General features: G+C 46.8%; 1 long non-coding RNA gene across 1 annotated transcript in view; it reads left to right on the forward strand.

Annotated features, from left to right (window-relative positions):
- LOC140740568 (uncharacterized) overlaps positions 1–1,640 on the forward strand; it is a 14,796-nt gene extending 13,156 nt beyond the window's left edge. Inside the window, exon 3 of the long non-coding RNA XR_012101878.1 lies at positions 212–1,640. This is a non-coding gene — a long non-coding RNA (uncharacterized lncRNA). The remainder of the gene's footprint in view (positions 1–211) is intronic.
- The last annotated feature ends 9,342 nt before the right edge of the window (positions 1,641–10,982 follow it).

A 10,982-nucleotide genomic window follows, 5' to 3' on the forward strand; every position in this document is an offset into this window, starting at 1 on the left:
TCTACTCTCTTCCATAGATGCTGCCTGGCCTGCTGAGCTCCTCCAGCATTTTGTGTGTGTTGTTTTGACATCTTTGTCCAGATGGCATTTCTCCTCCCTTGTTACTTTAACATTTCAAGGGGTAAGAATAGAGTGCAAAGGGATTGTTAACTGTTGTTAAGAACAGGAGGGAATCCCATCTGAAATGTTAACTTTGTCTATTTCTCCACAGATACTGAGAGTTGACAGCGTTTCAAACATCCAACACAACGGGGTTCACTGACTTTCAATGACAGTGGAGAGGAGTTCATGGGCATGTCTATAATCTGATAGATTGAATGGCCAGTGCTCTCAGCCTATTGGACATGGGCAGTGAAAGCAGTTCATCCCTTGTCGACGATACCTTTGAGTACTTTGCAATACAGAGCACAGAACTACAGCACAGTACACGCCTTGTGGCCCAATGATGTTGTGCTGATCTTTTAGCTCGCTCTAAGAGTACTCTAACCCTCCAACATGGCTCTCCATTCTCTATCACCCATGTGCCTATCTAAGAGTCTCTGAAATGCCCCTGATGTTTCTGCCTCTGCCACCTCCCCGGCAGCGCGTTCCATGCACCCACCACTCTGCGTAGAAAAACTACCTCTCACATCCCCCTATAATTTTCTCCAATCACCTTAAAACTACGCCTCCTCGTTTTAGCCATTTTCACCCTGGGGAAAAAATCTCTGGCTGTCCACTCGACATGTGCCTCTTATCATCTTATGCACCCCCATCAAGTCACCTCTCATCCTCCGTCACTCCAAAGAGAAAAACTCTAGCTCACTCAACCTACCTTCTCTAATCCAGGCGGCATCCTGGTGAATCTCCTCTGGACCCTCTCTAAAAGCTTCCTATAATGAGGCAACCAGAAATGAACACAATATCTGGTCCAAGATGGTGGTGTGACGCAGTTTGCAGCGGCCTCTCCGGAGCTGATATCTGTTATTTGTTAAGCGGGGTGCCATGCGCAATCCTAATCTGATGACAAACGGTTGTGGGAGCATGGAGGAACATCTGGAAATCTCCAGGAAGGCCTTCTTCGTTGCTGCTGCTGCTGTGAGGTCCGGGTCTCTGCTGAGAAGAACAGGCCCCCGGTCCTCGGGGTCACGTGGCCGGTGGCCGGGGTATTCCCTTCTGCCGCCTGCGTGGGATGACGAGTCTATCGGGACCCTGAGGACCTGTGGAAACTGTGTGGTGGTGTCTTTCGAACTTATAGTCTTTTAACATCTTTGGACTATTTTTACTGTGCCCATGGTCTGTTTTTTTTTTATCAATTATGGTATTGTCTGCACTGTTGTTAACAATATGTTAACAATAACTATATGTAACTATGTGGTTTTGTGTAGGTCTTGTAGCTTTAGTTTTTGGTTTGTTGGGTGGTAGAGTTGGTCTCTTGACTTGGTGTATCTGGGTAGTCTTGTTTTGTTGGTGGATTTGGAGCTCCTTTCCGGGGAACGTGCTAAGATGGTAGCGCGATATTAATACGCAGCAGCCTCTCCGGACTCTGGACTGGGGATTGCCAAACGTTATGTGGATTTTCTGGTGTAGTCTGTTTTGTCAAGTGCTTTTGTGATATCATTCTGGAGGAACGTTGTCTCATTTTTTAACTGCATTGCATTTGTGACAATAAACTGAATAATGACAATAAACCGAAGTTTATTAATTCAATTCAATTCAAATACTCCAAGCGTGGTCTAACCCAAGTTTTATAGAGCTGTAGTATTACCTCAGAGTTGGCGCGTGGCCTAGTGGGCAAGGCATCAGACTAGAAACTCCTGGAAACTCCAGGCGCAGATCCATGGTCTCTCGAGACCGACGGATGCCACCACCAATTACCTCATGGCTCTTAAACTCAATCCCCCAACTAAAGGCGGCCAATACACCATATGCCTTCTCAACCATCCTATCAACGTGTGTGGAAACTTTGAGGGATCAATGGACGTGGACCCCAAGATCCCTCTGATCCTCTACACCGCCAAGAATTCTGCTATTAACCCTGTACTCTGCCTTCCAGCTCAACCTGCAAAGTTTTGCACATCGCACTTTTCCAGACTGAACCCCATCTGCCACTTCTCAGCCCTGCTCTGTCTCCTGTTGTAACATACGACAACCTTCCACAACACCACCACCCTCTGTGACTTACCAACCCTCCCTTCCACTTCCTCATCTGCCATTGGTAAGGATCACAAAGAGCAGGGTTCCCAGAACAGATCACTGTGGAACACCACTGGTCACTGACCTCCAGACAGAACACCACCCTCTGCCTTCAACACGCATGCTAATTCTGAATCAGTGCAGCCATCTTTCCCTGGATCTTTCTGAATGACCCTACCTTGCAGAACCTTGTCATACGTCTTAAAATCAATTTGCAGCACATCTGCTGCTCTACCTTCATCAATTCATTTGGTCACTCCCCCAAAGAATCAGGCTTGTGAGGCATGGCCCTGCCACGCTGACTAACTCGAATCAGACTAGGCTTTTCCAAATGCTCACTAACGTCACGGTGAGTCCTGGCAATGGAGTAACAACAGACTCCCATGAAGAGACACAGACAAGAGGTTATACATAGGAATACCAACAGAATATCTGGCATGACCAAGCAGCATCACGAGACAGATCATTCTCCACACAAAGGCCCCGCATTGAGCACTATATGGGGGACCACAATAACTTATCATTGGATACTGAAAACCCACGCTGGTCAGAATTCACTTGTCCAGATTAAACAGAGGGCGCAAAGGCTTAACAACTCTTGTTAAGGCAACAGTTAGTAAATACAGGTGTGTGAGAAACCCAGAAGCCCGCAGGGCTCATGACAGTAAATCCGGTCTCTAAGAGCCCTCCATCCTGAGATAAAACTCACTGATTCTCAGGATTATCCCTGTTACCTTTCTTGAACAGAGGAATAGCAGTTGCCGCCCTCCGATCTTCTGGTGCTACTCCTGAGATCACGAGGGCACAAAGAGCATAGCCAAAGGCACAGCAATCTCTTCACTCGCTCTTGTAGTAACCCCGTCCAGCCCTGTAGACTTATCTATCCTAAAAGTTCCAGCACATCCTCTTTCCTAATGTTGACGCATTCCAGCGTATCGGCTTGTCCCACGCTGTGTCACATTTGTCAAGGTCCCTGTGTTGCCTCTGTCTATTTTACATACAATTGAAAGTGAAACCATGCGACTTTTGACCATGAAGTCTGCTCATCCCCTTTGCAAATCGACCATTCCTAAGCAATGGTATTCTTCGCTCAGTGGCCCCAGCTCCTCAGGCGGCTGCTGCTTCTTGTCTCCGGTGGGATGGGGAATCCTCGTGGTCTGGCTTCACACTGGCTGGGTTCATGGATGAAGTAAGAGAACTCTTGTTTCGGCAGTTTCAGGCACATGAAAGCTGTTGTTATGGGAAAGGATCTCCGCTATATTCCCAGAGGTTCTGGCACCCCTGTTGTCATCCTGGTGGAGGACAGTTTGCGGGATCCATGACATCCGACCTCCAGCAGAGGAAACCAGATCCGCAGTGGGCGCTGTGACCTCTCCCGTCACTCTCAGCACAATGGTCACGTTGATGTGGAGCCAGCAGTCAACTCTGCACTGGACATGATGGGCTCCAGGCCCTGTGTAAAGCCACAGTCAAGGCTGCAGCTCATTCAGAGACCTGTGGAAGTGTCCCAGTCTATAAGAAGGTGAAAATAGGAGCAGGCGTAGGCTGTCCGGTCCGTCAAGCCTGCTCTGCCGTTCAATAAGATGATGGACTCCTTTCCACCTACCTGCCATTTTCCCAAAACCCTTAATTATCCTATTGTGCCAAAAATCTGTCTAAACTTATCTTAAATATATTTCATGAGATATCCTCCACTGCTTCACAGGGCAGAGAATTCCACAAATTTACCACTCTCTGGGAAAAGCATCTCCATTCTAAATCTACTCCCCAGAACCCTGAGGCTATGTCCTCTAGTTCTAGTCTCACCGACCAGTGGAAGCAACTTTCCTGCCTCTATTTTATCTATCCCTTTCATAATTTTACATGTTTCTGTAAGATCTCCTCTCATTCTTCTGAATTCCCAGGCGACTCAATCTCTGCCATTAGGCTAACTCCTTCATCTCTGAAATCAACCTGGTGAACCTCCTCTGAACTGCCTCCAAAGCCAGTATATCCTTCCTTATGTAAGGAGATCAGAACTGCACACAGTACTCCAGATCCGGCCCCACCAGTACCCTGTATAGTTACAGCATGGCCAACTTTCACACTTATTGTGCCAGTGTGAGCGACACGTCTCAGTGAAATTTCACAATTACTGTGACAGTCTGAGTCCCATGTCTCAGTGAACATTCACACTTACTGTGACAGTCTGAGCACCAGGTCTCAGTGAACTTTCACACTTACTGTGACAGTCTGAGCACCAGGTCTCAGTGAACTTTCACACTTACTGTGACAGTCTGAGCACCAGGTCTCAGTGAACTTTCACACTTACTGTGACAGTCTGAGCCACATGTCTCAGTGAACTTTCACACTTACTGTGCCAGTGTGAGCCACATGTCTCAGTGAATTGCCACACTTACTGTGACAGTCTGAGCCACATGTCTCAGTGAACTTTCAAACTTACTGTGCCAGTGTGAGCCACATGTCTCAGTGAATTGCCACACTTACTGTGACAGTGTGAGCCCCACGTCTCAGTGAACTTTCACACTTACTGTGACAGTCTGAGCCACATGTCTCAGTGAACTTTCAAACTTACTGTGCCAGTGTGAGCCACATGTCTCAGTGAATTGCCACACTTACTGTGACAGTCTGAGCACCAGGTCTCAGTGAACTTTCACACTTACTGGGACAGTCTGAGTCCCATGTCTCAGTGAACTTTCACACTTACTGTGCCAGTGTGAGCCACATGTCTCAGTGAATTGCCACACTTACTGTGACAGTCTGAGCACCAGGTCTCAGTGAACTTTCACACTTACTGGGACAGTCTGAGCCCCATGTCTCAGTGAACTTTCACACTTACTGTGACAGTGTGAGCCACACGTCTCAGTAAACTTTCACACTTACTGTGACAGTGTGAGCCACACGTCTCAGTAAACTTTCACACTTACTGTGACAGTCTGAGCCACATGTCTCAGTGAACTTTGACACTTACTGTGACAGTCTGAGCCCCACATCTCAGTGAACATTCACACTTACTGTGACAGTCTGAGCCACATGTCTCAGTGAACTTTCACACTTACTGTGACAGTCTGAGCACCATGTCTCAGTGAACTTTCACACTTAATGTAACAGTCTGAGCCACATGTCTCAGTGAACTTTCACACTTACGGTGACCGTCTGAGCACCATGTCTCAGTGAACTTTCACACTTACTGTGACAGTGTGAGCCACATGTCTCAGTGAACTTTCACACTTACTGTGACAGTCTGAGCCACACGTCTCAGTGAACTTTCACACTTACTGTGACCGTCTGAGCACCATGTCTCAGTGAACTTTCACACTTACTGAGACAGTGTGAGCCACACGTCTCAGTGAACTTTCACACTTACTGTGACAGTCTGAGCACCATGTCTCAGTGAACTTTCACACTTACTGTGCCAGTCTGAGCCACATGTCTCAGTGAATTGCCACACTTACTGTGACAGTCTGAGCCCCACGTCTCAGTGAACTTTCACACTTACTGTGACAGTCTGAGCCCCATGTCTCAGTGAACTTTCACACTTACTGTGACAGTCTGAGCACCACGTCTCAGTGAACTTTCACACTTACTGTGACAGTCTGAGCTCCACGTCTCAATGGAATTTCACACTTACTGTGACAGTCTGAGCCCCATGTCTCAGTGAACTTTCACAATTACTGTGACAGTCTGAGCACCACGTCTCAGTGAATTGCGACACTTATTGTGACAGTCTAAGTCCCATGTCTCAGTGAACTTTCACACTTACTGTGACAGTCTGAGTCCCACGTCTCAGTGAAATTTCTCATTTCCTGTAACAGTCTGAGCCCCACGTCTCAGTGAAATTTCACACTTACTGTGACAGTCTGAGACCCACGTCTCAGTGAACTTTCACACTTACTGTGCCAGTCTGAGCACAACGTGTCAGTGAATTTCACATTTCCTGTAACAGTCTGAGTCCCACGTCTCAGTGAAATTTCACACTTACTGTGACAGTGTGAGCCCAACGTGTCAGTGAACTTTCACACTTACTGTGACAGTCTGAGCCCCATGTCTCAGTGAACTTTCACACTTACTGTGACAGTCTGAGCCCCAGGTCTCAGTGAACTTTCACACTTACTGTGCCAGTCTGAGCACAACGTGTCAGTGAATTTCACATTTCCTGTAACAGTCTGAGTCCCATGTCTCAGTGAACTTTCACACTTACTGTGACAGTGTGAGCTCCACGTCTCAGTGAAATTTCTCATTTCCTGTAACAGTCTGAGCCCCACGTCTCAGTGAAATTTCACACTTACTGTGACAGTCTGAGACCCACGTCTCAGTGAACTTTCACACTTACTGTGACAGTCTGAGCCCCATGTCTCAGTGAACTTTCACACTTACTGTGACAGTCTGAGCCCCAGGTCTCAGTGAACTTTCACACTTACTGTGCCAGTCTGAGCACAACGTGTCAGTGAATTTCACATTTCCTGTAACAGTCTGAGTCCCATGTCTCAGTGAACTTTCACACTTACTGTGACAGTGTGAGCTCCACATCTCAGTGAAATTTCTCATTTCCTGTAACAGTCTGAGCCCCACGTCTCAGTGAAATTTCACACTTACTGTGACAGTCTGAGACCCACGTCTCAGTGAACTTTCACACTTACTGTGACAGTGTGAGCTCCACGTCTCAGTGAAATTTCTCATTTCCTGTAACAGTCTGAGTCCCATGTCTCAGTGAACTTTCACACTTACTGTGACAGTGTGAGCTCCACGTCTCAGTGAAATTTCTCATTTCCTGTAACAGTCTGAGCCCCACGTCTCAGTGAAATTTCACACTTACTGTGACAGTCTGAGACCCACGTCTCAGTGAACTTTCACACTTACTGTGCCAGTCTGAGCACAACGTGTCAGTGAATTTCACATTTCCTGTAACAGTCTGAGTCCCACGTCTCAGTGAAATTTCACACTTACTGTGCCAGTCTGAGCACAACGTGTCAGTGAATTTCACATTTCCTGTAACAGTCTGAGTCCCATGTCTCAGTGAACTTTCACACTTACTGTGACAGTCTGAGCTCCACGTCTCAGTGAAATTTCTCATTTCCTGTAACAGTCTGAGCCCCACGTCTCAGTGAAATTTCACACTTACTGTGACAGTCTGAGCCCCACGTCTCAGTGAACTTTCACACTTACTGTGCCAGTCTGAGCACAACGTGTCAGTGAATTACCACACTTATTGTGACAGTCTGAGTCCCATGTCTCAATGAACTTTCACACTTACTGTGACAGTCTGAGCCCCACGTCTCAGTGAAATTTCACACTTACTGTGCCAGTCTGAGCCCAACGTCTCAGTGAAATTTCACATTTCCTGTAACAGTCTGAGTCCCATGTCTCAGTGAACTTTCACACTTACTGTGACAGTCTGAGCCCCACGTCTCAGTGAACTTTCACACTTACTGTGACAGTCTGAGTCCCATGTCTCAGTGAACTTTCAAACTTTCTTTCACAGTCTGAGCCCCACGTCTCAGTGAATGTTCACACTTACAGTGACAGTCTGAGTCCCATGTCTCAGTAAACTTTCACACTTACTGTGACAGTGTGAGCCACACGTCTCAGTAAACTTTCACACTTACTGTGACAGTCTGAGCCACATGTCTCAGTGAACTTTCACACTTACTGTGACAGTCTGAGCACCATGTCTCAGTGAACTTTCACACTTAATGTAACAGTCTGAGCCACATGTCTCAGTGAACTTTCACACTTACGGTGACCGTCTGAGCACCATGTCTCAGTGAACTTTCACACTTACTGTGACAGTGTGAGCCACATGTCTCAGTGAACTTTCACACTTACTGTGACAGTCTGAGCCACATGTCTCAGTGAACTTTCACACTTACTGTGACCGTCTGAGCACCATGTCTCAGTGAACTTTCACACTTACTGAGACAGTGTGAGCCACACGTCTCAGTGAACTTTCACACTTACTGTGACAGTCTGAGCACCATGTCTCAGTGAACTTTCACACTTACTGTGACAGTCTGAGCACCAGGTCTCAGTGAACTTTCACACTTACTGTGACAATCTGAGCACCAGGTCTCAGTGAACTTTCACACTTACTGTGCCAGTGTGAGCCACATGTCTCAGTGAATTGCCACACTTACTGTGACAGTCTGAGCCCCACGTCTCAGTGAACTTTCACACTTACTGTGACAGTCTGAGCCCCATGTCTCAGTGAATTGCCACACTTACTGTGACAGTCTGAGCCCCACGTCTCAGTGAACTTTCACACTTACTGTGACAGTCTGAGCCCCATGTCTCAGTGAACTTTCACACTTACTGTGACAGTCTGAGCACCACGTCTCAGTGAACTTTCACACTTACTGTGACAGTCTGAGCTCCACGTCTCAATGGAATTTCACACTTACTGTGACAGTCTGAGCCCCATGTCTCAGTGAACTTTCACAATTACTGTGACAGTCTGAGCACCACGTCTCAGTGAATTGCGACACTTATTGTGACAGTCTAAGTCCCATGTCTCAGTGAACTTTCACACTTACTGTGACAGTCTGAGTCCCATGTCTCAGTGAACTTTCACACTTACTGTGACAGTCTGAGTCCCACGTCTCAGTGAAATTTCTCATTTCCTGTAACAGTCTGAGCCCCACGTCTCAGTGAAATTTCACACTTACTGTGACAGTCTGAGACCCACGTCTCAGTGAACTTTCACACTTACTGTGCCAGTCTGAGCACAACGTGTCAGTGAATTTCACATTTCCTGTAACAGTCTGAGTCCCACGTCTCAGTGAAATTTCACACTTACTGTGACAGTGTGAGCCCAACGTGTCAGTGAACTTTCACACTTACTGTGACAGTCTGAGCCCCATGTCTCAGTGAACTTTCACACTTACTGTGACAGTCTGAGCCCCAGGTCTCAGTGAACTTTCACACTTACTGTGACAGTCTGAGCCCCAGGTCTCAGTGAACTTTCACACTTACTGTGCCAGTCTGAGCACAACGTGTCAGTGAATTTCACATTTCCTGTAACAGTCTGAGTCCCATGTCTCAGTGAACTTTCACACTTACTGTGACAGTCTGAGCTCCACGTCTCAGTGAAATTTCTCATTTCCTGTAACAGTCTGAGACCCACGTCTCAGTGAACTTTCACACTTACTGTGACAGTGTGAGCTCCACGTCTCAGTGAAATTTCTCATTTCCTGTAACAGTCTGAGTCCCATGTCTCAGTGAACTTTCACACTTACTGTGACAGTGTGAGCTCCACGTCTCAGTGAAATTTCTCATTTCCTGTAACAGTCTGAGCCCCACGTCTCAGTGAAATTTCACACTTACTGTGACAGTCTGAGACCCACGTCTCAGTGAACTTTCACACTTACTGTGCCAGTCTGAGCACAACGTGTCAGTGAATTTCACATTTCCTGTAACAGTCTGAGTCCCACGTCTCAGTGAAATTTCACACTTACTGTGCCAGTCTGAGCACAACGTGTCAGTGAATTTCACATTTCCTGTAACAGTCTGAGTCCCATGTCTCAGTGAACTTTCACACTTACTGTGACAGTCTGAGCTCCACGTCTCAGTGAAATTTCTCATTTCCTGTAACAGTCTGAGCCCCACGTCTCAGTGAAATTTCACACTTACTGTGACAGTCTGAGCCCCACGTCTCAGTGAACTTTCACACTTACTGTGCCAGTCTGAGCACAACGTGTCAGTGAATTACCACACTTATTGTGACAGTCTGAGTCCCATGTCTCAATGAACTTTCACACTTACTGTGACAGTCTGAGCCCCACGTCTCAGTGAAATTTCACACTTACTGTGCCAGTCTGAGCCCAACGTCTCAGTGAAATTTCACATTTCCTGTAACAGTCTGAGTCCCATGTCTCAGTGAACTTTCACACTTACTGTGACAGTCTGAGTCCCATGTCTCAGTGAACTTTCACACTTACTGTGACAGTCTGAGCCCCACGTCTCAGTGAACTTTCACACTTACTGTGACAGTCTGAGTCCCATGTCTCAGTGAACTTTCACACTTACTGTGACAGTCTGAGTCCCATGTCTCAGTGAACTTTCAAACTTTCTTTCACAGTCTGAGCCCCACGTCTCAGTGAATGTTCACACTTACAGTGACAGTCTGAGTCCCATGTCTCAGTGAACTTTCACACTTACTGTGACAGTCTGAGCCACATGTCTCAGTGAACTTTCACACTTACAGTGCCAGTCTGAGCCCCACGTCTCAGTGAACTTTCACACTTACTGGGCCAGTCTGAGCCCAACGTGTCAGTGAATTCCCACACTTATTGTGACAGTCTGAGCCCTACATCTCAGTGAACTTTCAAACTTACTGTGACAGTCTGAGCCACATGTCTCAGTGAACTTTCACACTTACTGTGACAGTCTGAGCCCTACATCTCAGTGAACTTTCAAACTTTCTTTCACAGTCTGAGCCCCACGTCTCAGTGAATTACCACACTTACTGGGCCAGTCTGAGCCCAATGTGTCAGTGAATTCCCACACTTACTGTGACAGTCTGAGCCCCACGTCTCAGTGAAATTTCACATTTCCTGTAACAGTCTGAGCCCCACATCTCAGTGAATTGCCATACTTACTGTGACAGTCTGAGCCCCACGTCTCAGTGAAATTTCACATTTCTTGTAACAGTCTGAGTCCCATGTCTCAGTGAACTTTCACACTTCCTGTGACAGTCTGAGCCACATGTCTCAGTGAACTTTCACACTTACTGTGACAGTCTGAGCCACATGTCTCAGTGAACTTTCACACTTACTGTGACAGTCTGAGCCACATGTCTCAGTGAACTTTCA

Source organism: Hemitrygon akajei, chromosome 17, assembly GCF_048418815.1.
Source record: "Hemitrygon akajei chromosome 17, sHemAka1.3, whole genome shotgun sequence".
NCBI lineage: Eukaryota > Metazoa > Chordata > Chondrichthyes > Myliobatiformes > Dasyatidae > Hemitrygon > Hemitrygon akajei.